Genomic DNA, 25011 nt, shown 5'->3' on the forward strand with positions numbered 1-25011 from the left:
CTCTATCCAGAGTGTACTCTGGGATATCGTCGGGATTTGGCCCAATCTTAACATCTCAGGGTTAGAGGAAGCTTCCTAGGATCACCCACATTTTCTAGAAATGCATCTGAATAGGCTTGCATTTTTGCACACGGTTCAGATTCCCAGCTCTGCAGACCACAAAGAGTACATTTTGGATTTAACTACCTACGTATCTCACATGTAACAATGCAAATTCCAATTTCTGGCTGAGGGGAACATGTGAGCTCAGTAACGCTAAAGGACCTTTGCCTCTCCTTCATGCAACTTGATCACAAATCTCAAAACAACACTCCCAAGTAATCCCGCCCATTGATGACTCCAGTAACACATTACACCCGGTGTCTTTTAGCACAACCAGATTCAACCAGATTCCAACCAGGGTGCTTCAGAGATAGCGTGTTCATGGATTAACCAGTACCATTCATGGAAGTGGAAGGGCATATATGCTTTAACCGGGGCTGGTTTACTTTACCTGCATGGCGATGTGAGGAATGCAAAGCCATGTCTGAAAGCAGGGTTCTGACCTCTGCTACAATCTCTACACATGCACAAATCCAGGCAAATGCTAGTGGGGAAAGGGGATAAGAAATTCTCACAATGGCTAAATGCATTCATTGGGAAACTGAGGGCCGAAGTTTAACTGAAACCTATTTTCTTTTCTGCTACAGAAGCTTTCCTTTCGCCCAACCAAATGTCCTTTTTCAAAGCCTTGTGAGGAGATCGAGCATTTTAGTATAAGTTCATTGTCACTGAGCTTTCCCCATTCAGCCAGCAATTCCAGGTTGGATGCAGGACTCCCTCAGATGAGCAGACATTGCTGATTTGCACCAAGTAATTCTGCCCTTCACACTACATGCAATTACTGTGGGCCGCTGATCATGTACAATATCCTCCAAGTACATCCTTGGCCATCCGAGCATTCGCTCCTGATTATTGGAATCTCTTGTGAGCCAGCCGGAAGCAGTTTCAATTAGGGAAATCCGCCTAAAGGTTGTAGAATGTGAAATCAAGCATCTGCCCATCTGGGCACACAGCTAATGGCAAGGATGCTTGCCGAGCTACCTTCCCAGCAGATGCTCTCAATCCTCGACGGGGCTGCAATGTCCTGTAACTGCTTGGATGGTAACTGTAAACTGCTTCAGGCATGAATTAAACACACACCTCAAAGAGCCTAAAACAGGGAACACAAAAGCTAGTGGGACAGTTGGTTCTAGTGGAGGGTCTTAGGCAAGAACGGTGCTCATATAGGACTGGTTACCTGTCAGGTAAACGTTTTAAGTCTTATCTGGAAAATGCATTGGACTGTTGGGAAACAGTCACCAAATTAATTTCCGTCAGTATTTTCTTCATCTTTTCCCCAAACAAGAATCCTTAGTTTAGATCTTAGTTTCTTCCAGCCCACCACTGCCCTCCACGGACTTATTTCTCATTCAACAATCTTAATCTCGCACTTCCTGTAACTGCCAGGGTATATCCCTCTGCTTTCACGAGACTAGGATCAGCGAACCTCAACAGTACAGTGAGGCAATATCTTCTGCTCTTTCCTCTTCACCAATTTTAACCACAGCTTTAATCACTTTTCTTTCACTGTCATGTGCAGTCTCGATGACTGTCATCATCTGCAACAATTCGCATCTTCTAATCCTCCCCAGAACCATGATTTAGTCCCCATTCTGAGTACGCCTTATTCCATTTGGCAAAACTAATTCACCACTGGATTGTAATAACTTTAGCGGGCTCCCTGAACACAGGTCTCATGTAAAAAGTTATCCCTCCTCTCCACAGAAAGAAATCCCAGTGTCCTATTTTAGCAAACATCTAACAAAATGCACTCCTTACTCATCCGTCCAATGGTTAGCCAGCACCAAAAGTTAGAGAATTAACTGTTCTTTCCAAGTCTGTAATGGGACTTTCACCAAGTAGTGCCGTTCAGACTTCCACTCTTCCTTCAGACACCAACTAGACACAGATCCCCCTCTCCTCTATCCTACTGTACTCATCAGCAGCTTTTAGGATGTGCATCGCCTTCTTGGCCATCTCTCTCTCATTAGAGCTGAATCTGCTCATAGGTCGATGTAAATACGCTCATTCTATCACCAGGGTCAATCTCTCCCTTAACCACTTCCTTTCACTGTTCAATACACAGTCTCCAACATCACCCTTGAAGTCTTGGTCTATTGGCCTCGCGCCTGTTCTCATTTGTCACCATTTTGTCGTCTACTCGGTTGCGGCATGGTCTCCACCAGTCTACCAACAATCCTTCTACCCGACTCCTTTCCTCTATATTCAAATACAATTTAATTATTCAAACTTTCTCGCAGCTGCATTCTAGCTCACCTTAAACCAACTAAATAATCTTCCTTTATCAACTCCACAAGCAAGCTTAGTGCAAGTGTTTTAATCAAAAAAGAAATATGAATTGCATGTGTTTGAAATATTAAGCCAATTCTTGTTCGAGGCTAAAGCTAGCAATAAATGGATTTGAGATAAATATATGAATTATAAATTTATATTGAGTTTAGATGCATTTTAGAACATTGATACAGCTTACTACTTTAACTGGAGTTCTCGCCCTTGCAGTGGTTAAGAACAGTAAGTCCCACTATAAATTTGGTCTTCTTCTTATCTCTCATTGCATGGACGGTAGCATGGGAACCGGTCTAGCTGTCTCTCAAACACACTGGTTCTTTCTATACCCTTCTTTTTTCAACTTAAAAAAAAATACAAAAACTGGACTTGGGTGCACACGTTCTCCAATATTGAACTATTTTTCACGTTCCTCTGCCTTTATTTCATATTCATAGCAATATACTTTCTGGTGTTTTCAAGGAATTGAACTGACAATTACACATGTGGGAGTTGCCGGTCTCTCAAAGGAACAATGGTATTAGGATAGTATAGAAAGATTTACCTCTCCAACTCTCCCAATGTTCTGGATTAAGTAATTACTGTCTACTACTTATGTCTCTTTGGCTTGTGGAAACAGGACTTGCCATTTTTGAATGATGGACTGCTATGTAAATATAGAGTTCTGTGCAGTTAACATGTCTTTTATAAAATATCAGTATTTAAACTATTAGCTTGTACATGTTTCAAATTATGACCCACAAGTAGTCTTCGTATTTGCAGCCCCAATGAAGCGCTTGTAAGGTGGAACGTGTTGGCTGCGCTTCATTGAAATATATATTAAAGAAACATTCTGCATCAACACTCAAGACTTACGACCAGCTGTCTATACTAAATATGCTCTTCTGATTATTCCTGTTGCCTCTCGTTTTTTGCATATAAATGTGTGCAATGTACGGTCAATGTGCAGCTGGCCACTGAGGTGGGCAACAGTCTTCTCAGCTTGTTCTTTTGTGTACTGTAGTGACTGTTTCGGGCGGTGCAGCTTTGAATCCCTGGCTGCATCCCCTATTGTTGCTTAGCATCTTATTCCAATTTGGGTTCTCTACCCGTTAAACAATTACTCAAAGGCACAAATGGGTCTTCAGGCATACTTGCTTGTTATAACCTTTTACACCTACGGTTTAAACTTCGATACCATCTCTGCTCTTTTGCCCTTTCGGTTTCCTACTTTAGTTCCTTTGCCTTATCCACTCGGTAACGTATCCCAAATCATACTGGCTTCCAAAGCTCCCCCTTGCTTGACTATACCCAGTGCTTGCTTCACATTATTGTACTGATGGGCACACAACTCTGGAACATAGTTTCTCCTTTGAGAGTTCTATGTCAGGACCGGAAGCGAGGATTATGCTATTCTTTCTCCACTTTATTGAATAGAAACCATTTAAAGAAACTGGTAAAAAAAAAAAAACACCATTCCCATGAACCATAGCGAATGAGAAAGTTTTAACAATAGTGTCCATGCACAGAGTGTCCATGTGAATCCACCAATCACAGGGCTCCGGTTACATCATAGCCCTCTGTTAGCCTCTATTCCCCCTCTTTCTTTGCTGCTTGCAGCCAGTTAAGTGCTTCCTTATTTCTCTCAGAGATGCTGAAATGTTCCTAGCCTTTATTTTTCTAAACAAATGTTCTTTACTTCATGTAATGTTTCTTCACCTTAACTGTGCATTTCACGGATTTGGGTATATTGGTGCTTAATTGCCTGAAAAGTGCCTTTGGCATATTATTGTGTGTTTCGGAACCCATTTGGTCTGTTTTGATGTCCTCGCTCGAACGCACTTGGCGGGTGGTCACACACCGTTGCGCGTCCGATCTGGACAAGTTTCCTTGACGTTCTTTTTTTCCTCAGGCTACCCTTCTCTGGGATTTCCCGCAAGTGCACCCGCTACTCGGGTAGTCTTGTTCCGGCCGGGGGAGCGCCTGAACTCCCCAACAGCTGTTGACATTGGTGCCAGGCTCGCGGTCCGTTCCTCCGCCTGCTAGAGGGAACCTGTGTGCACCTCAACCCGCGGCGCGTGCGCTTGGCATTCTGCAGATTCCTCAGCCGAGCAGCAGCGCCGCGGGAGAGCCTTTTCCTGCCTGCTAAACCAGTCAGGGTTTAGCAGGCAGGAAGGCCATTTTCCCCAGGCCCCCTGCATTACCGAGCCCACTAACACCTCAAGGCAATGCATATTCGCCGTGGCCTTGCCTACTCACAAAAAGTGCCACTGTCAGCGGAGGTCAGGGAAGAGCTTCAATGGCGGCTCAAAAACTCGAGGGCTTGGATGGGAGGGCGATCTTTGGGTCCACACCGGATATCGTCATCGAATCGGACGCCAGCAGATCCGGTTGGACCGCAAGATGTGGAGATTTCACCACAGGCGGTGAATGATCACCACAAGAACAACAATTTCATATCAACTGTCTGGAACTCTTAACGGGCTTGTTTGCGATCCAGTCCTGGACCAAGGATTCGATCCGGTCCTGTGTGTTTCTCAAGATGGAAAAAATGTTGGCGGGCCAATACATAAACCACCTCGGTGGCATGAGGTCAAAGGCCCTCTCAGACCTAGCGGGGAATTTTTGGCAATACTGCCTGGATCATCAGGTCTCTGTCACAGAGGAGTCTTCCAGCCATTTTCATGGCGTGATCCTTTGGAAGCCGCATCCGGGGGTGTTTGTGGATCTCCAAAGCGTTTGGGGACCTTCTCAGTGGACCTATTCGCTTCCCGGCTGAGTGGCAAGTCAGGATTTGGTGGTTGTGGCGGGTGGTTTGATAAATCCACCTCTGGAGTGGTTACCTCTATATGAGCCCCAGTAGTATCCTCTAGGCGAAGTTTTTTGCGCTTTTGTCTGCTGGTATGAGGAGGAGGTTTCAGGAGAGGTGTTCTTAGACCCTCCATGGTACGATGAGTGGTGAAAGGAGCATCGTGAGAAGGAGTCTGCAGCTCTCTCATGGCTTTGGCGGTCTCCTTTTTTTTCCATTTTCTCTACGAGGATATCTACCTGCGGGTCGAATAGATGTTCTCCATCAAATGGGAGGGCCAGGAGATTTTGCTGTACCGCTGGTTTAAACCCTTAGACCCAAAGCCAGGCATGTCTGCATAGTAATGTGCTAGAGGGGGGGCGTGGCTTGGTTAGCCAGCATGGCGGACGTGTGCTAAGCAAGCTCCGTCCAGCCCGCTTTGAATCCTGCATATATCCTGACTCTCCCGACCCCCGGGGGATCCTTGAGACGACTCCGCAGCGTCACTACACCGACAGCGATGTCCGGTGTGACTTTGGGGCGCCTGGGACAGCTGGTGAATGAGGGATCACGCCGGTCTGGAGCGTGACTTGGCGGCCGACAGAGGAGCCGGGGTGTGTGGTTTGCAGCACTCCGGGGGAGCCGCGAGGCGCACAGAGATCTTGGCCCCACCCGCTGTGGATGTAGCGGGCCCGAACTGCTCCAGTGACTTCAGGTGGCGGCGACGGTGGCTGAGGGATTATTCTCTGCCCCCTGGCTCGGCGGAGCGACCGATGTGAGGTCGGCAGTGGATGTGCGGAGGCCGGCCTGGACTGAGGAGGCGACGGAGGACGCGGTGAGGTGGGATTGAGCTGCCCAGCCGCCGGGACATTATCGGGCAGTGAGTGCCTCCGCAGCGGGAGAGATCGGATAAGAGGGCATTTGGACTGATTTGTACAGCGGCTGCCTCCCCTGCACAGAGCTGAGGCTGGGGTTCGGCGGCACTGCCGGGCCACGGGGGGAGGGGCTGTGAGAGCCGCCATTTGCTCCTTTCTTCCTCCCTTCCACGCAGAGCAGGCCATCTTTCTCTCCTTCTCCCCCCCCCGGCGCATCTTCACCAGCGGCCGCCCGAACTTTGGCTCACATGTGGGTGCCGTGAGCTGCCCGGGCTCCTTTGGTGACATTGGCGGCTGGGGGATTGACCGCTGCCCTGCAGCTAAGTAGTGTGGCCTGCGACATGATCTGAGGGGGAGATGCGGTGGTCGGTCCGGGCCTCGCTGGTGTGGTAGAACATTGAGAGGCCGGAGCTGTGACCTGCAGTCATGTCCCCTTGCCACGGAGGCGGGCGGCGATCGACCGAGAGAGGCTGGTGAGGCGGCCGTTACTCCTTCTCTCCCTTGCGGGAGTCGCTGAATACCTGCCCTGGGGACCGGGGCGGCCGTGCGCTCCTGGAGGCTGCTGGGTCCCCGGAGTCCCTCCTGCGGCGACAGGGGTGTGCTTTCAATTGTCCTGCGCCTTGCCTGGCGGACTGGGGGCAGCGCGACCGGAGGACTGGCCCTGTGGTCCGTGGCGCGCTGCGGACCGGGCACGACCCTGTGCTCTGGCTACGGGCGCCGCGCGCGGCGCCGCACTTCCTGCCTGGGCCGCTTGTTAAGCTGACTGCGGCGGAATCCTGAGACTGCGCCTGACCCCGCTGCGGGCTGTGACCAGGGCCGGAGAGCTGCGGCAAACTGGTCGAGGAGACGGGCCTGAGCCTTAGCTTGCGGTGGGAGCGAGGGGACGCAGCCGTGAGGCCCTTGGGCGACTGACCCCGCTGGGGGGTGCACACTCAGTGGCCTGTTGTCTCGGCGGGAGGAGCATACCGTGAGCCTCGGAACTCTGGGGACAGTTGGATCGTGCATAGCGCCTCACCATGGGAAAACCAAAAGGGGGACGGGGTGACGGGGGCCCCCCCACGGGGGTGCCTGCGGGAACCCCGCAAAGCCCAACGGACCTACAACTGATGCAGGACCGTATCCTGGAGGCCATCGCGGCCACGAAGGACGCACTACACCAAGACATCGCACAGGTGGCGACGGGGCTGGGTCTCCTGCGGGCTGATCACGGCAAGTTGGCAGACAGGGTCAAGATTGCGGAGTCCACCCTAACAGACCTCATACCGGCGCAAAAATCGGTCGAGGGCCGGCTGACAGTGGCGTTGGACCGGATACAGGCCTTGGAACGGAGAGCGGAGGATGCCGAAAATCGCAGCAGGCGCAATAATGTGCGCCTCGTAGGCCTTCCGGAAAAAGTAGAGGGTTCCGACATGGTGGGCTACCTGGACGGTTGGCTGCGAACGGTCGTGGCCCCGGAGGGCCTATCGCCCTTCTTCACGCTGGAACGCGCGCACCGGGTGCCTGCCAGACCCCCTAGACCGGGTCAGCCACCACGCCCCGTGATCATTAAACTCCTGCACTACAAGGACAGAGACTGGCTGTTGCAACGGGCCAGGGATGCGGGCCCCTTCCAGGTAGAAAACAGCAAGGTTACGCTGTTCCCGGACTACACGTTCGAGACTCAAAAGCAGCGCGCCTCTTTTCTGCCTATCAAAAAAGTACTCCGCTCTGTGGGCCTCCAATATTCGCTACTCTTCCCGGCCAGGCTCAGAGTGGTAGCGGACGGTAACACGCTGTTCTTCCACACGGCATAGGAGGCATGGTCCTGGTGGGACACATACAGGGTGGACGCAGCGGGGACCAGGGTCGGCGGCACCATGGATCACCAACCACAGCGGCCGGCGAGGGCATCGCGGAGGATCCGGGAGCGCAAGCGGGGGCCCAGACGACCGACTGACTCCCAGACGGAGGACGGCAGGAGGGCCGCGTTGCAGGCGGTGATGGTCCTGTCAGGCGCGGCGTCGATCCCGTCGGAACGGGCCTCCGGCTCAGAGGACCGGGGCACAGACTCGGAGTCGGGGCACTCGGACTCAAGCAGCACGAAGGGACCGGTGGTTACGCCGCAAACATCGGAAGAGATCATCGAGAGCTGAGAGTCGGAACAGTGTCCCCTGCAGTGCTACGACGGCCGGGGCCCGCAGCTACAGTCACCGGAGCAGACTACAGTAAGCTTGGACTTTAGTGTGCCTCATGTGTATTGTGGGGCGGGGGGGGGGGGGGGGGGAAGTGCCAGCGGCTGGACTCGTGTGACTAGTCGTCGCCCCACAAGGCCCCTAAGGCCTCCGTAGTGTAGACTGCGGATTAGCGGGTTTGCGAGAGCGCGGGTGCTCGAGCACAGTTTGGATGGGAACAGCTTTTGTGAAGTCAGGTCCTGTTCTGGGGGGGGTGGGGCCTGGAGTAGTTGGGGGGGCTCAAGGCGAAGTACTGGGAGGGGGGATAGGGATAGTGTTATGGGGGGGAGGGGATAGTGCCACCGTATGCCCCTGGGGTTGGTTTACCTGTGTTACATGCCGTGCGATATGGGACAATGGCTAATGCGGGATCGTTGAAATGTGTGACTTGGAATGTGCGGGGGCTCCACTCCATGGCACGGCGGCATAAGGTGCATGCCTACTTGGTCCGTAGAGGGGTTCAGATAGCGTTCCTACAGGAAACCCACCTTACGAAGAAGGAGGGCATTGCCCTGCAGCGCCGATGGAGGGGCCAACTGTTCTACACCACGTACTCTGCATTCGCTAGAGGGGTACTGATATGGATACGGGCGGGGACTCCCTTTCAGGTAACCCGACACATAGCAGACCCAGAGGGGCGGTACGTAGCGGTGGAGGGTAAACTTAGGGGCAAGCACATTGTCCTAGGGAACATCTATGCCCCTAACGTGGACCAGGCGACTTTCTTTGCGCGTCTCTCAGGTGTGCTGGCTGGCTACCTTGCGGGCCCGGTGCTGTTAGGGGGTGACTTCAATTCCATTGCAGATACCGCACTAGATAGGTCGCACCCGCCACTGCCCGCGTCCCCGATGCACCGACTGGCGAAAACTAGGTCAGATTGGCAAGACAGATGGGGCCTGACTGACGCTTGGCGCGCTCAGCACCCGGCGGAGAGGGACTATTCGTTCTACTCCGGCCTCCACGACCTTCATGTCCGACTGGACGCCTTCCTGTGTTCTTCTTCGGTCCTCCCTGCGGTGGCTGGGACGGAATATTTAGCGCGCACCGTCTCCGACCATAACCCCCTACTTCTGATGCTAGGCTGGATGAACGAAGTTCCGCAGATCCCGTCGTGGCGACTGCGGCCGGACACGTTAGACGATCCACCGTTCCGGGTGGCGCTCGGGGAAAGGATTGGGCACTACTTCGCTGAGAATGTCGGCACTGCGGCCTCCAGGGCAGCGGAATGGGACGCCTTTAAGATCGTGGTGAGGGGCCATTGCATAGGGAAGTATGCGGGGATACGAAAGTCCTTGCTGGATGACCTAGACAAAGCCGAACGCGCGCTGAGAGAGGCCGAGCTGGCGCGCCCCGGCCGCCCCGAACTGCAGGGTAGGCTTTGTGAGGCGCGCGAGGCAGTGGCGGTGGAAGTCGAGCGGCTTCGTAGCTTCGATTATAAAACGTACCTGACTAAAACGCACGCCGAGGGGGATAAGGCTGGGACGCTGCTGGCCTGGTTGGCGAATCCTACTCGACACAGTCAGCCCATCTTAGCTTTGCGGGACGGGGAGGGCCGTGTAGGTACCACGCAACCAGCCATCTTGGACGGCTTTCGGTCCTATTATGTGCGCTTGTACAAGAGTGCGCTTCTAGCACGGGGCGAAGAGGTAGAGGCGTACCTGGACGAGTTGCGTCTACCACGATTGGACCAGGAGCATGCAGACACCCTAGGTGGCCAAATCGAATTGGCGGAAATCAAAGGAGCTATAAAGCGGATGGCCCGTAATAAAACTCCGGGCCTAGACGGTCTCCCCATAGAGTTTTACGGTCAGTACCTGGAGCAGCTGGCTCCCCGGCTTCAAACTGTCTACAATGAGGCCAGGGACAGAGGACGGCTCCCGCGCTCCATGCGAGAGGCCATAATGATCCCCCTATTAAAACCACGCAGAGAGAGCGCTGACCCCGCGTCCTACCGGCCCCTGTCAATGCTCACTACCGATTACAAGATCCTCAGCACCATCCTGGCGACCAGACTGTTGCGCCACATGCAAGAGTTGATCCACAAGGATCAATCTGGGTTTATACCCACCCGCAATACCACCCACAACATCCGGCGGTTGATCAGACTGGTAAATGATCCCCCGCCTGAGGCGCGGATGCCCCTAGTACTGTCGATCGACATTGAAAAGGCGTTCGATAGCCTTGAATGGGAATACCTGTTCAAGGTGATGCGGGGATTCGGTCTGGGAGATAAGTACATACACTGGACGAAAGTGCTCTATTCCTCGGCGAAGGCACGCGTCAAAGTGGGTACGTTGGTCTCGCAGCAGTTTGAAGTAGATCGCGGCACCAGGCAGGGTTGTGCACTATCCCCCCTGCTGTTCGCATTAGCGATAGAGCCCTTGGCGGCTATGGCTAGACTGGGCAACCATTTCGGCGGGCTGGATTTTAGAGGGCACCGCCACTATATATCGCTATACGCAGACGACCTCCTTCTCTTCCTGGAGGACTCCGACAGTGCGGTGAGGGGTGCGGAGAGGCTCCTGGAACGCTTTGGAAGAGTGTCTGGTCTCCGTGTTAACTGGAGCAAGACCTGCCTGTTCCCCCTGCGGCACGCGGAGGCACAGCCCCCCGCTTGCCAGTCGATTAGATGGGAGCCTCGCTGCCTCGTCTATCTGGGGGTACACATTTATCATGATGCCCCGGACTTGCTGGAGGGCAACATAGGGCGTTGCATCCGGGCCCTACAGGGGTGCATGTCTTTCTGGGCTACCCTGCCACTGTCAGTGGCGGGCCGCATATCTCTACTGAAGATGATCGCCTTGCCCCGCTTGCTATATTTCTTCCGGACCCTTCCAGTGTGGGTGCCTGGAGCGATTTTTAAACACCTCAGGTCTCTAATAATATCCTTTCTGTGGGGCTCAGGCAGACGCAGAGTAGCGCTCACGACGCTGACCCGTCCAAAGGACGACGGGGGCCTGGCGGTCCCAAACTTCGAGCTCTACTACTTGGCCGCGCAGCTGCAGTCTTTCACGCAGGAAATAGCGAGAGTATACCGTGGCCCGGAGAGTGAGAGGGACGCTGGAACTCCCCGCCATATCCTAGCTTACATCGCCCTCCAGCAGAGGCTGGCACCTGGGGATCTGACCCAAGAAGAGCGCACCTTCCGTCTATGCTGGAATAGCTCGCAGAGGAGAGCTGGAGTCAGACACCCATATGCGCCCGAAATCCCACTGGGCATGGTGACGGCACTCCCTCATGGGGGTGATTGGTCGAGGCTGCAGTTATGGGAGGAGGCGGGCCTGCAGATGTTGGGGGACCTGTATGACGATGGCGTGCTGTCCCGGTTCCAGACTCTGCGGGATCGCTACGACCTCCCGAGAGGGGATTACCTCTTGCATGCGGCGGTGGTGAGGGCTATACAGGCGCACTGGGGCGAGGGCCTAGTTGCACCTACAACGACACAGGTGTGCCAATATACGATGATGTCGGCTGGCACCTTTAAGGCAGTGACGTGCCTTTACTCGCGGATGGTGAGGGAGACACTCCAGCCCCTAACTGCATTAAAAAACAAGTGGGAGCTGGATCTGCAGGTGGACATCCCTGACACCACTTGGGCGCAATTGGTGCGCAGAGCCAGAAAAAGCACAAGAAACGCGCGATTCCAATTGATACACTTTTATGTGCTCCATAGGGCATACCTTACCCCAGGAAAAATTAGGAAATATTTTGGAGCCGCGGAAGCTGCGTGCCCTAGATGTAATAGAGTGGGAGCGGACCTGGTCCATATGCTGAGGACCTGCCCAAACCTGCAGGAGTACTGGGAGGGGGTCGGCGACACGTTGAATGACGTAGCAGATAGGGACCTACAATACGACGCGGCCGTTTGTATACTCCACTGGTTCCCGCACACGCCCAAGAATAAAATGTCCAGCAAGTTTATAGACATGGGCCTTCTCCTAGCTAAGCGAGAGGTGACGAAAGGGTGGAAGTCGAAGGCGGGGCCTACACACCGGCGATGGCTCAATGAATTTCTCAAATGGGCGGCTAGCGAGAGCACACTCAGGTACCAACTAGCTCACCGAAAACCGGACGACCGGGCTCAGGCGGCGGCAATGGCATGGGAGGTGATGGTGCAGGCCCTGCGAGATAGCCCAGCCAGTGGGGAGGAGGGTGAGAGCTCTGGGGAAGCAGCGGACGAAGTCGTACCACTGGCCCCCCTGCCAAGCACGCACGATTAGGGATTACTCCATTTTTCCTGTTACCCGCCACACATGCTATATGTTCCTGACCAGGCGCAATCGGGAGGGCACTAGGGAGGGGTGGGTGGAGGGGGAGTTTTCAAGTTTACGGTTTGCTGAAAGTAGGTGGTAAGTTCTGTAGGTAGTTAGGGGAGCAGAGGGACAGCGATCAAAAGCGGGCAGCGGGGTTCTTCACCGGAAGTATGCTCCTGACAGTTTCGTATTAATGTGCCATGTTTCTATATGACGCCGCCCGGCCTCTGGGATGTGGGCAGTACGGCTGTGTATACTACACGGATTAATGATTAAGGGGAGGATGGGAAACCTGCATTATTGACATGCATCCTGGTTGCTGTAAGCTGTACTTGGTCCTGCAATAAAAATGGTTTGACAAAAAAAAATAGTAATGTGCTAGAGTTTATTCCTCTTGCTGCAGTATCAGCAGCATCGAGGACAGGAAGTATAGTTGTGTTAGATATTAAGTTGCCCACAGAGGTTAGTTGATAAGCTTGATTTTTATGACTTCTGGGAAGTATTGGAGGAGTTCCTCCGGCTCACCCCAGTGGGTTCTATCATATATAAATAGGAGGCCAACAGAGTTCGCTATATGCCAGTGATTAGTGGATTGTGCAGTGCAGCCACCTACTACCCAGCTATGTCAATGTTTTTACTTCCTTATCTGGTGGAGTAGCTTCGCCAGATGTTTGGGAATTTGCTCTTCTATGTGCAGTTACTGCTACTAAAGAGTCTCGTGGAAGATGACCTTTAATAAAAAAAAATATATATATATATTTTATCTACTGGCAGTCGCCAGTAGATAGTTATAGTTAGGACCGTGTTTCCATAGGAAATCCGCAACATTCTATTTGGAATGACTTTGGCGCCGGTTGACGAATCCTCGCGAACTTTTCAAAATAGGTGGGGCGCTCCTACCCTGAAAGTCTCGGGGGGATTCGTCAAGCAGGGGCTGAGAAAAAAGGGGGGGTCCCAAAACGCGTTTTCCCCATGCAATTTTCCATAGGAACCTTTAGTCCAAGGTACAGCCCGAACGGCTGAACAGAATTACTTGAAATTTGGCAGAGAGGTAGTCCTCAGGTCAGGGAAGTGCCTTTTGCAGGTCTGGTGTCAATCTGTTCAGTAGTTCCTGAGAAAATCAAAAGTAAAATCATATATATATATATATATATATATATATATATATATATATATATATATATATATATATATATATATATATATATATATATATATATATATATATATATATATATATATGGGCGGAGCCCAACCACACATCTCATCCCGAGATCTGATTGGCTGTCAGCACTTCATCCAAGAAGTGTTGGCAGCCATCTTGGGACCAATATACATGATAGCACCTCATTAAAAAGCATTGCAGTTAATAGAAGGTTTTAAGACTTTAGTTACATTATAAATCATTTGTTGATGGTACCATACTCATTTTAGGAATTGTGGTATGTTCTAAGGTGATTTCACCATGTGAAAAAGCCTTCTGCTGGGATATCATGATTGAGAGAAAAATATTTTCTCATGCTTTTCCTACAGAGGTTTGGAAGGTGATCTATAAGCTAAACTGAGAGCTTATTTTCTGTAAATTCACATTATCTTTCTCAGTCATGTGAGAATGAAGTCTGACATTCTCAGTAAAACATGTACAGCCAACAAGGGCAGAGACTGTCAGTTGATTCCTTTGTGTTCTACTGCAGCTTCCCAGAGTGTTCCAAAGAACAACTAGAGCGCTAACAGTCCTACTTATGATAAACGTATGGCACACCTGAAGCCATCTTGCTTGGATTAAAGTGGTAACTCTTAAAACATTTAATTTAAAAAGGAACAAAATGAGGGGGTTCATTTTTCCATAAAAAGTATGATTAGTGCTGCAGAAAGAAAAATTAGGGCACATTTTGAGTGACTTCTCAAATCCTCTTCTATTTCATTAAAAAATTCTGACATGCAGACTGAAACATGCACTTTCAATACCAGCAGCAGTTTTCCCTGGTGAGCAGTAGCTTTACTACAGTGATCTAATGAGCAAAAAGAGTGCAAACATTCTGAATTTATGGCAAATGTGTGACACATCTGAATGCCTTCTTGATGGAATCAAAGTAAAAAACTGAAAGTATTTCCTACTGAGGAGACTGCAGTAAATGAGGAAATTAGGAAACTTCATAACAAATAAGTCTCCCAAGATGGCCACCAGAGACCAAAGAGCCCAAATGTAGCCCAAATATCACCCAGATGTAGCCCAAGTATAGCCCAATGACAGAATGTCCCAGAGTGTTCTTAAAAACAACTAGAGCGCTTACTGTCTTCATTATGACAAAAGTATGGCACACCTGAAGCCATCTTGATTGGAATAAACTGGTAACACTTAAAACATTTAATTTAAAAAGGAACACAATGAGGGGGTTCATTTTGCCATAGAAATTATGATTAATGCTGAAGAAAGAAAATGAGGGCACATTTTGAGTGACTTCTCAAATCCTCTTCTATTTCATTAAAAAATTCTGACATGCAGACTGAAACATGCACTTTTAATACCAGGAGCAGACTTCCATGGTGAACAGTAGTTTTACTACAGTGATCTAATGAGCAACTAGAGTGCTAACAATCAGAATTTATGGCAAATGTGTGACATATCTGAATACCTTCATGATGGAATCAAAGTAAAAAACTGAAAGCATTTCCTACTGAGGCGACTGCAGTACATGAGAAAATTAGGAAACTTCATAACAAATAAATCTCCCAAGATGGCCACCGGAGACAAAAGAGCCCAAATGTAGCCCAAAATCACCCAGATGTAGCCCAAATGTAGCCCAATGACAGAAGTGTGCAAAACACTTATTATTTTGTGTTTTTGCAGTGTTATATAGTGCAGACTTGTCAGGTATTGGAGTGCTTTACACGAGCATTGGTTACATCACACAAGAACAAATTCATTTTGGTTGTAGACATGGGGAGACTAAGTGATTTGACCAGAATCACAGAATGTCGAGCTGAAGCAGAAACTCCAACCTGGTTCCCCAGTTGCAAAGTCTGCAGTTCTGGAAGTAACACCACATCCTCTCCCCTAAGTGCAATATTTAATCAAGTGGTCAACTGGATAAAAAAACAAAGGTAACAAATAATTTTAAAGTGCTTTGTCGCTATTTGAAAACTCAGAAAATATGTCCTTATTTTAGTCTTTTCGAGCACTAACCATAATTTTGATGCCAATAAGACCCTCTCATATATGTAATTTCTAAAGGAAATGCTCTAGGTATTACAGTTTTCATTACATCAAGATGACGTCAGGCGTTCCACACTTTTGTAATAAATATAGAATGTTAGCAATCTAGTTGTTCATTAGGATACTGTTGAGAGGCAGAGGCCAGGGGCACGGACTCTGAAAATTGAAGGCAGGTAGGAGGGTGCAAAGGCAACAATTTAACCACGCTGAGCAGGCAGGAAGGGCCGTGGCAGCACAACAGACTATGGAGGGCAGTGGAAAGGGGGGCAGGGGCAACAAACCAACAATACAGGACTTGCAAGAGAGGCTGTGGCAATGTAATAGACCATTGTGGGCAGAAGGAAGAGGCAATGGTAGTACAACCATACATGCCAACAGACCTGATTCAGCCAGGAAACGTCCAATGTTTTTAAGCTCAAATGGGCTTTATTTGATCTGTCTCCTGTCTACAATCTCCTCTTTTTCAATGTAACTCAAAGGGGAAAATCAATACCCCAGTTTTTTTTCAAAATCTCCCTCTTACCAAGTTCAAAATGTTCGCAAGTATGGTACATTGGATCATGGAAGGAAATGGGGTAGGGACATGGACTTGGATAACAGAGGACAGGAGGGACATGGAGAGGTGCACCAAACTGACCCTGCAGGGCAGGCATCAGGGTTTGCAGCAGCACAATACACCACACAGGGCATGCGGGACGGGAGTGCAGCAAAACAATCCATAGAAAGCAAGAGGGAGGGGACAGGACCATGCACATGGACAACAGAGAACAGAGGGGCAAGAGGCAATGGTAGCTAGCTGACCATAATGGACAGACAGGAGAGAAAGCTGCAGCATAACAGACCATAAAGGGCAGGAGGGACGGATCAGGGGCATTACAATGGAACAGACAAGCCAGGAGGGAGGGAGTAGGGGTCTGCACATGTAAACAGAGGACTGGGGGCAAGGGGGCAGGGCAGGAGCAGCAAGATAGCCATGGAGGTCAGGCATGATGGGCACTAGAAGCAAGACACACCATGAAGAGCAACAGTGAGAGTGTGATGCCATACACACAGACCATGGAGGGAAGGTGGGAGGGGTTCAGGGGAAGCTAACTGACCACACAGGTAAGGTGGGAGGGGCCATGGCAGCACAGAAGACCATGCATGGCAAGTGGGAGGGTTAGTGGCAGCACAATGGCTATGATGGGCAAGAAGGAGGGTGCAGGGGCATGCACAAAGGACGATGGACGATAGAAGGGAGGGTCAGGACCTGTGCACAGACAAGAAAGTTCAGGGGAAGGGGCCTCACAACAGACTGCACGGGGCAGGCAGGAGGAGCAGTTGCAGCACAACAGACCAGGGAGGGCAGAAGGGTGTGGCAGTACAATGGACCATGTAGGACAGGAGGAAGAGGATAGGGGCATGGCATGTGGACAGGCAGGGTGGAGGTGGCAGGGACAGGTTACAGTCATCTGACAATGCTAGGCAGGTGGGAGGGGAGTGGCAGCTCAACAGAACACTCAAGAGTAGATAGGAGTGGCAGGTCCATGGAACATGGTGGGCAAAAAGGATGGAGCAGGGGCATGCACAAAGACATCGGAGGGCAGGGGGAAGGAGAATAGGGGCAGCAAGCTAAGCACAGAGTTTAAGCAGGAGGTCAATGATGGGGCATAGAATTGGGCAATGGAGGGCAGGAGGAGTGGACTGGTACATCATACTAAATTGAGGGCAGTGGCAGCACATCAGACCATGCATGGCAGGAGGGAGGAGGCTAGTCCATGGATTCACACAACAGAGGATAGGGAGGAGGGGGGTGGGGCAGCAAGATAACTGTCCAGAGAAGGCGGGTATTAGGAACTTTATTGGTTTTTAAAACGTGTGTCTGTGCGAACTACTTAAAATATGAACAAGTATGCAGCATAATCTCACTTTTATTCAGGAAGAAGAGGACGTTTGTGACTGTGACTCCGGGCTCACTTGGCAGAAACACCCCCTGACCCTCCACCCCCTATCGCAAAATGTAATGCCCGTGAAAAGGGTAGGTGAACACAGTGTTATATAGAACATACTCCTGAGAGCACGATTGAAAATGAAAACTAGATATAGTGTATGGTATAAACTATGCACCAAAAAGTACGATACAAGATGAACCGGGCGTGAAATATAATATGCAATACATTGTGCGCAGTGACAGATTCATTGGAGAGCGCGAGATAGCACAGGCACTAGCGCGTGCTATGCGATATGCGCCTTGGAGTGTAATATGCACAGGGCAGTGTTGTGTAACCTAACTAGTCTCTAAAGTTGTAATATAAAATATGTGCTGGGGAGTGTAACGTTGCATATGCACTGTGAAAAAGATTTGGATCCCAGATTGTAATATGTATGGCATAGCACTGTGCGTTATAACAAAGGCATCGAGGAAGGCACGTTAGATGGGGCAATATAACCCGTGCGAAGACAAGTGTGGCATGACATATTCACGGGGTGGTGTTACAGTGCACATGGGCTAGAGAGTGTCATAGCATATGCACTAGCTAGTGGAATACAACACAGAGGTGTGTGGCACTCAGCAGGCAATGGTGGGTGTAACACAGCATTGGGCTCTGCCAGGAGCGCGCTGTGACTCTCAAGTGATGTTCGTCCCCTTTCCAGAGAGTAAAATAAAAAGTATTACACATCCGGCAGTGGATGTGTGTTTTATTAACCGTGAGGGGGGTTTCTTGCATAGTTTGTCGAATTTTTGTCAAATCCCCTTTGAATGGCTTGGTGTGCATGTGTATTAAATGTGCCCGTCAATAGCTACCCATGTTTGTATAAATAAACGACAAGGGTGTCTACCGGGATTAGGCACGGTAGGGCATCAGACATGTCAGAGCTTCACTAGTGGTGTAAATACATTCCACGTGGATTCATTGTATGCATAGTCGCCTTTTAATGAATATCACGCAAATCGTCATGGTGATAGGTACGTACGGTTTGTCCAGCATGTCCTAGGTGTGTTTATAAATATATATTTTTTAAAAATAATAAAAAACAGTGGCCGGTCCTGGGGATTGGGGTTAAAAAAAATATAATTAGGAGACAGGCCCTGGGGGATGGGGTCATCAGGGCCAATAAATTAGAATAAGAAGGGGAACCACACAGCCCCCCTTCTTAAAAAAATTAAAATAAATAAAAGACTGGCATCGTGCCGGAGGCCACGCCCCCTCCTTGCAGCACTCTGCAAACGCGCCCCCTGGCGAGTTGTAAGTTGGGGAATTAATTCCTCTTCAATACTGAGGGTCCCTGAGGGCCAACTAGCCCAACAGCCATCTCCAGTATGCGCCAGGGAGCTGCGCTGCAGACAGGTGTTCTGAGGCCAAGCCCCTTTTTACACCTCTCTGCAACGCAGCTCTGTGGCGCTTACTGGAGGTTCCTAGTGGTCTAGTTTGACCCTAGGGACCCTTAGGATTCAAGGGGACTTAATCTCTCAATTTAGAACAGCCACAGGGGGCGTTTACACAGTGGTGAAGGGAGGGGACGGGGCCTGAGGTGACGTGTGCAAACACGCACTATGGCACGTTTTAAATTGGGGATATAATTTCCCTTCAATACTGAGAGCCCCTGGGGGCTAACTATCCCACCAAGTGCTTCCAGTAAGCGCCACTGAGCTGCATTGCAGAGAGGTGGTCCAGGCCGTGCCACTTTTTACACCTCTCTGCAACGCAGCTCTGTGGCGCTTACTGGAGGTACCTAGTGGGCTAGTTGGACCCTAGGGACCCTCAGGATTCAAATGAACTTAATCTCCCAACTAAAAACGGTCACAGGGCGTGTTTACACAGTGGTGAAGGGAGGGGACGGGGCCTGAGTTAACGTGTGCAAAAACGCCCTGTGGCCTGTTTTAAGAGGTAGTTTTAATCCCCCTGCCCTATTATATACTAGGGGCTTGCAGAGGAGGTCATGCTAATCACAGGGGGACCCCAACGCATAATGTTCCCTAGTGTATGTAGGTGTTTTCACTGTATTCTAAGTGTCTTTTAACATAGCACTGGCTCTAGGACTGGTTAGTCAGACTCAGTTACCACCAGTATCCGTCTGAAAAAGTTGAGGGTACAGGATGATTTTGCAACAAGGCTTCTTTCTGCTCTTCTTTTTGTTCTTTCTGCACGTTATCCTTCTTCCTGCACTTTTCTTCGTCTTTGAGGACTTCTGTTGCTTCTTTCTGCACTTCTTTTTTTTCTCTGTGCATTTTTTCTTCTTTCTTCACATGTCCTATCTCTGTAGGCATAGTTATAAATTAGCATTTAAAAAACCTTTGAAATTCACAGAAAAAACCATAGGTTTCAGGCACGTTACAGTTAGGAATCAGCATTTGAAAAACCTCAGAAATTCACTGAAAAAAACATAGGTTTCAGGGGTGTTCTAGTTAGCTGGACTTTTCACTTGTACAAAACCATTGAAATTCCCCCGTTATAGTTAGTTCAGCTAACTATAACGCGCGCGCCCGCAATGCACTGCTGATGACGTCACATATTACATCACTCATGACATGGTCAGTGACATCACTCATGACATCACTGATGACATCATCCGTGTGATAGAGTGGCAGACCTCCTCTTGCCCTAATATAACTTTTGATACACACATTCAAAAATAGAGACTAAAATTTTCAAAACAATGGACATACCAATACCAGTTACAACAACCTATTCAGTAATTCTAAGATCCACATACACATCCACTCATTCACCAACAGTCCTATACAGTCACTCATCCATGTACTCACTCATCATATGTACTCATACACCTATACATCCTGTTACACAATGCCACTCATCCATCGAGTTACTCACACACAGTCACTCATGCTAATAAAGAATCAAACATACATTTACTTGTATATACAGTTATACACACACCACCACACTTACTTCTACAGAAACTTACACATACTTAGTCTTTTAAACAATCACTTATAGAAACACATACTTATTCATACAGGAACTCTTTCAATCTCTCACTCTCACATATACTCAATTATATACACCAATAGTCACATATACTAGCTTAAAACATATGTAGTTACTCATAAAGACACTATTGAGACAGTCATTCACTCACTAACACACCCATACACACACTCATCCACCCATACAGTCCTGTACACATGCTGTCTTCCACATACAAACAGTGAGTAACTCATTCATGCACCTATGCACTACGTAATACCCCCCACCGAACCATGCAGACACTCAGACTGATACTCAAAAAATCAACTAATAATCTATATAGACACCCATGTAGCTACTCAGCAACCCATGCAGCCACTTATACACAAAGTGAGACTGATACAGATATTTACATATTTAAACATTACTCACCAAGCCATGTATTCACTATGATACACTTAATCAGTCAGTTACACAATCAATTTTTCAAAAACAAAATCATCCATTTAGACACTTATATACCCATTTATTCTTCAATCGACCTTGAGATATACATATATAAAACATTTAATTTTCAGAAAAACACACATTCACTGGATGATGTCATCAGTGATGTCATCAGTGATGTCATGAGTGATGTCATGAGTGATGTCACTGACCATGTCATGAGTGATGTAATATATGACGTCATCAGCAGTGCATTGCGGGCGCGCGAGTTATAGTTAGCTGAACTAACTATAACGGGGGAATTTCAATGGTTTTGTACAAGTGAAAAGTCCAGCTAACTATAACACCCCTGAAACCTATGGTTTTTTCAGTGAATATATATATAGGGTCATTAGGAGACGCCTTAATCATCTATGCTTGACGTTATGGCCCTAGATCGTACCGGGTCACTAAATATGTCAGCAGTGTAATGGAGCATCCCTTTAAGAATAGGTCAATATTGTATAGAACGCTGTTTGGAAGTCGCAACAAGCCTTGCTTCTGGTCTCATCCTGTTTGGGGGAGAGGCACAAATTGCACACCAGGTGTATATAGGTGCAAGAACAATTAGCGTGATACTGAGGACATAACCAAAGGGGTGCCCATTCAATCACCGAGTGCCATGGTGTAGGGGGGGGGGGGGAACACCGAAGGATCGAAATGAGGCCCGGGGGCGAAGGCCCACACAGGGCTGGGGTCGGTGAGGGTCAAACCAATGATAATGGTGTCGTCAAACCAAACAGAAGAGAGAAGATCGCAATCAACAACAATACCGACTGAAACAGTTATGAACAGAGGGAGGGCAGCAGCCCAATGGTGACGAACCGGAGCAGAAGAGCACACGTCCGAACCAGACAGCGGAAGAAAACAGTCTAACAATGAAGTTAGATGACAATGCGCAAGAGGAGTCACAACACCTCATGACTTGAAAGATTTTCTTAAAAGAAAAACAACTTGCACAGATCCAAGCCCAACACTAGATGGCAGGATTATGCTGAGCATGTGTATCTACAGCCACACATGCCTCGAACAAGTAGTTCCCTAAAAGTGAGCAGTGAAGGGACACGAGTTTGCCAATCAAAAGGATTGTAAAGAGGCTATGCTTCTGCGGAGGGACAAACAGAACAACAGAGAGGAAAGCGTTCGAATACGAAACAAGCAAATGAGCGAAAAGTATGTCAACCAATGCTAACTAATAGGCTGTCAGACTACCAAGTTCCCAATAGATCTTTTGCAACTAGACAGCTTGCACAGTTGGGGAAGCGAAACCTAAAAACAGTAGCATATACAGACCTGCAACCAGACAGCACCACTCAGAACCAACTGTAACTGAACTGTGAAGTGCATTACAACGCAAGCACATTAACTAAGTGATACATTTAGCAATCATTTTTCAAAGAGTGGCCACCAACCACAAACAGGATTATACTCTCTACAGACTCGGACCAGACTTGAAAATTAACAGAGGCAAAATGTTACAAACCCTGAGTCAAACTGCAGATAAACCTGGTGGCCTGACACCACTACAAATGATCCACACTCCCCATTCTCCATCCCCCGAAACAAGCTCCATGGTATGCATCATGAGGTGCAATAGGCAAATGAAAGATCCAGCTCCCAAAGGACTACAGAAGAAACCACCGGTCACAAATACAGGGCACTATATACATCAGAAACACTGCTAAAAGATGTCAAAATTAAGCTTGTGTGAAACCACAAAGTACTATGCAAAAAAGCTCAAGTTTGGCTGCCACAAGCTCCAGACAATGAATATTAATGGTCTGCCAGCAAGCACACAACTCGCACAAAAGGAATGGGACTAGTTTGGCAGCAACCACATCCTAGGGCATAGAATTAGGATTTTCATGGCAGCAACTAAAGGCCTGGAGTCCTAGGACTAGTGTTTTAGTAGTGTGTAACCAGACGACTAGGGTACAAACAACCAGAAGCTGGACAATTACGACTAATCTGGCAACATCGCCATCCTTGAAACAGAACTACCACTACTCCTGCCGCAACTGCAAGCCACCAAGACAGAATTAGGAGCCACCACAAGACCGGAGCTACAGAAACACAAAAACTAGTGAGACCACCAACACAAACAAAGAACCACAGTTTCGCTGCTACTAGGGCACCAACCACTAAACTAAATGAGCTGCAGAAACAGGCCTGGTGTGTCTGCCAACACAACCTATGAACACAGGGGCAGTCGAGAAGCGACCACTTGTTTTCAAGTAACGCTTCATAAAACAACCCACAGCAAAAGAGATTAATGGAGAGCACTGAATCTTACTTCGCACCATACAGGAGAATGTTAAACGCCTCATGTAACACGTTGTTACTTGCAGCCAATAAATAGCATTCATCTGTGCAACCCGAGGACACATTATTAGAAGGGGAGGATAGAGGAGAATGAATTAAACAAATACAAACTAAAGCACACAAGGACTATTTATCCGAGAGCAACTGACAGCACAAACTGCAAATAACATAACAGGAATAGGATACAATAGCAAGTTACATTACAATGGAAGACATCAAGAGAGACCTTGAAGTCTTGAGGCGGAAAAACCCACCTCTTCGAGACCATTTTCAACGGATTCCATTATTTATTCTCCGCGCCGTGTTTTCATTATCTAAACGTAATCAGTTTTTGTGGCACCGGTGCTTTTATCAGCGGAAAGTGTCGCTTTATAGAGACTTCTATCCCAGCAGCGCCTGCATCTGGAGGCGGGGCCGATGAAACAAACCTGCTTCAAAGGCGCGGCTGTTAACTTGCTTTTTGTTTCAACAAAATCCTTTTCAACTAACAACCCTCTGAACGGTTTTGTCTGCATCGGAAAGCGGGAAAAAACGCGACAGGATCCAGGCACGCTCAGATCAGAGCTTCAAGACATCTTCATAATCCAGTCAGGCAATTAGAAAGTTTATCCATTATTCGTGCACTTAAGTGTGAAAAATGCAAGGTACTTAGTAGGGTGAGAGCCTCTGCTCTAAGACAGGAGCTATGTTAACTCAATTATAACATTTCCAAGACCAAGAAGCTGTTCCTAACTTGCGAAGGTGTTTTATTTAGAAATAAACATTCGAGCACCTGAGCTAACTGCTAAAAAATGCGTTTACCACATCTGAGCAGAGATCTGGCGCTCGTCATTCGCCACTAGAACTGGCCCTGAGGTGGGTCCATGGGGTTTGCTTCTTTGCCACCACTGGCGCAGTATTTATAACACAGGTGTATGGACTCGTTTAACTGCTGAGGTCCACTGCTCAGCCACATGTACAACTACTCTTCCCCTCCCTAACAACGGACGCAAGCAACACTTCCCTTATCTCTTGTATAGTCCAAGATCCTCGGAAATACACCATTGTTACCACACCCCATACAGAAAGCTGCTGATCCAAAAAGAGGAACCAAACACCGGCCTATCTCCAATATCCCTATTCTCAGCAAAATCATGCAAAGGCCAGAAGTACATGGAACTAAGCAGTCCTCATAGCTAGTGACCTGGATTTCACCACGAGATAGAATAACAAAGCTACCATGGTCACCTTGAGAACATAGCACCTTCTCATAGTGGACTAAGACACCAAAACCACTCTTATTTTCGAGGACTCCTCTGCAACACCATCAACCGCAAAATTCTACCAGGAATGGTCCAACATTGGGTATGTGCTGCACTGGGTTTAATAATTCTGCACTCACCACAGCCAAACTGACAAGATCAACTCAGTCGAATCTCCCACCTGGCCAGGCATCCTAGTTTTGTCTTAGTCATCACCCTGGAGTACCACAGGGCTGGGCGAATACTGGCACCCACTATCAGTGCTTTGAGACAAGACAAATTGTTGAATTAGCTGCATAAAGCGTAACAATTATAATGGTGTCTTGAACATCTACATATATC

At 48.8% G+C, this 25011-nt stretch overlaps 1 protein-coding gene across 2 annotated transcripts in view; it reads right to left on the minus strand.

Annotated features, from left to right (window-relative positions):
• The window catches only part of LDLRAD3 (low density lipoprotein receptor class A domain containing 3), a 475190-nt gene that overhangs the window by 396691 nt on the left and 53488 nt on the right, over positions 1–25011 (minus strand). The gene's annotated exons all lie outside the window — the stretch shown is intronic.

The sequence above is a fragment of the Triturus cristatus genome, chromosome 3_1, assembly GCF_964204655.1.
Source record: "Triturus cristatus chromosome 3_1, aTriCri1.1, whole genome shotgun sequence".
NCBI classification, from domain to species: domain Eukaryota; kingdom Metazoa; phylum Chordata; class Amphibia; order Caudata; family Salamandridae; genus Triturus; species Triturus cristatus.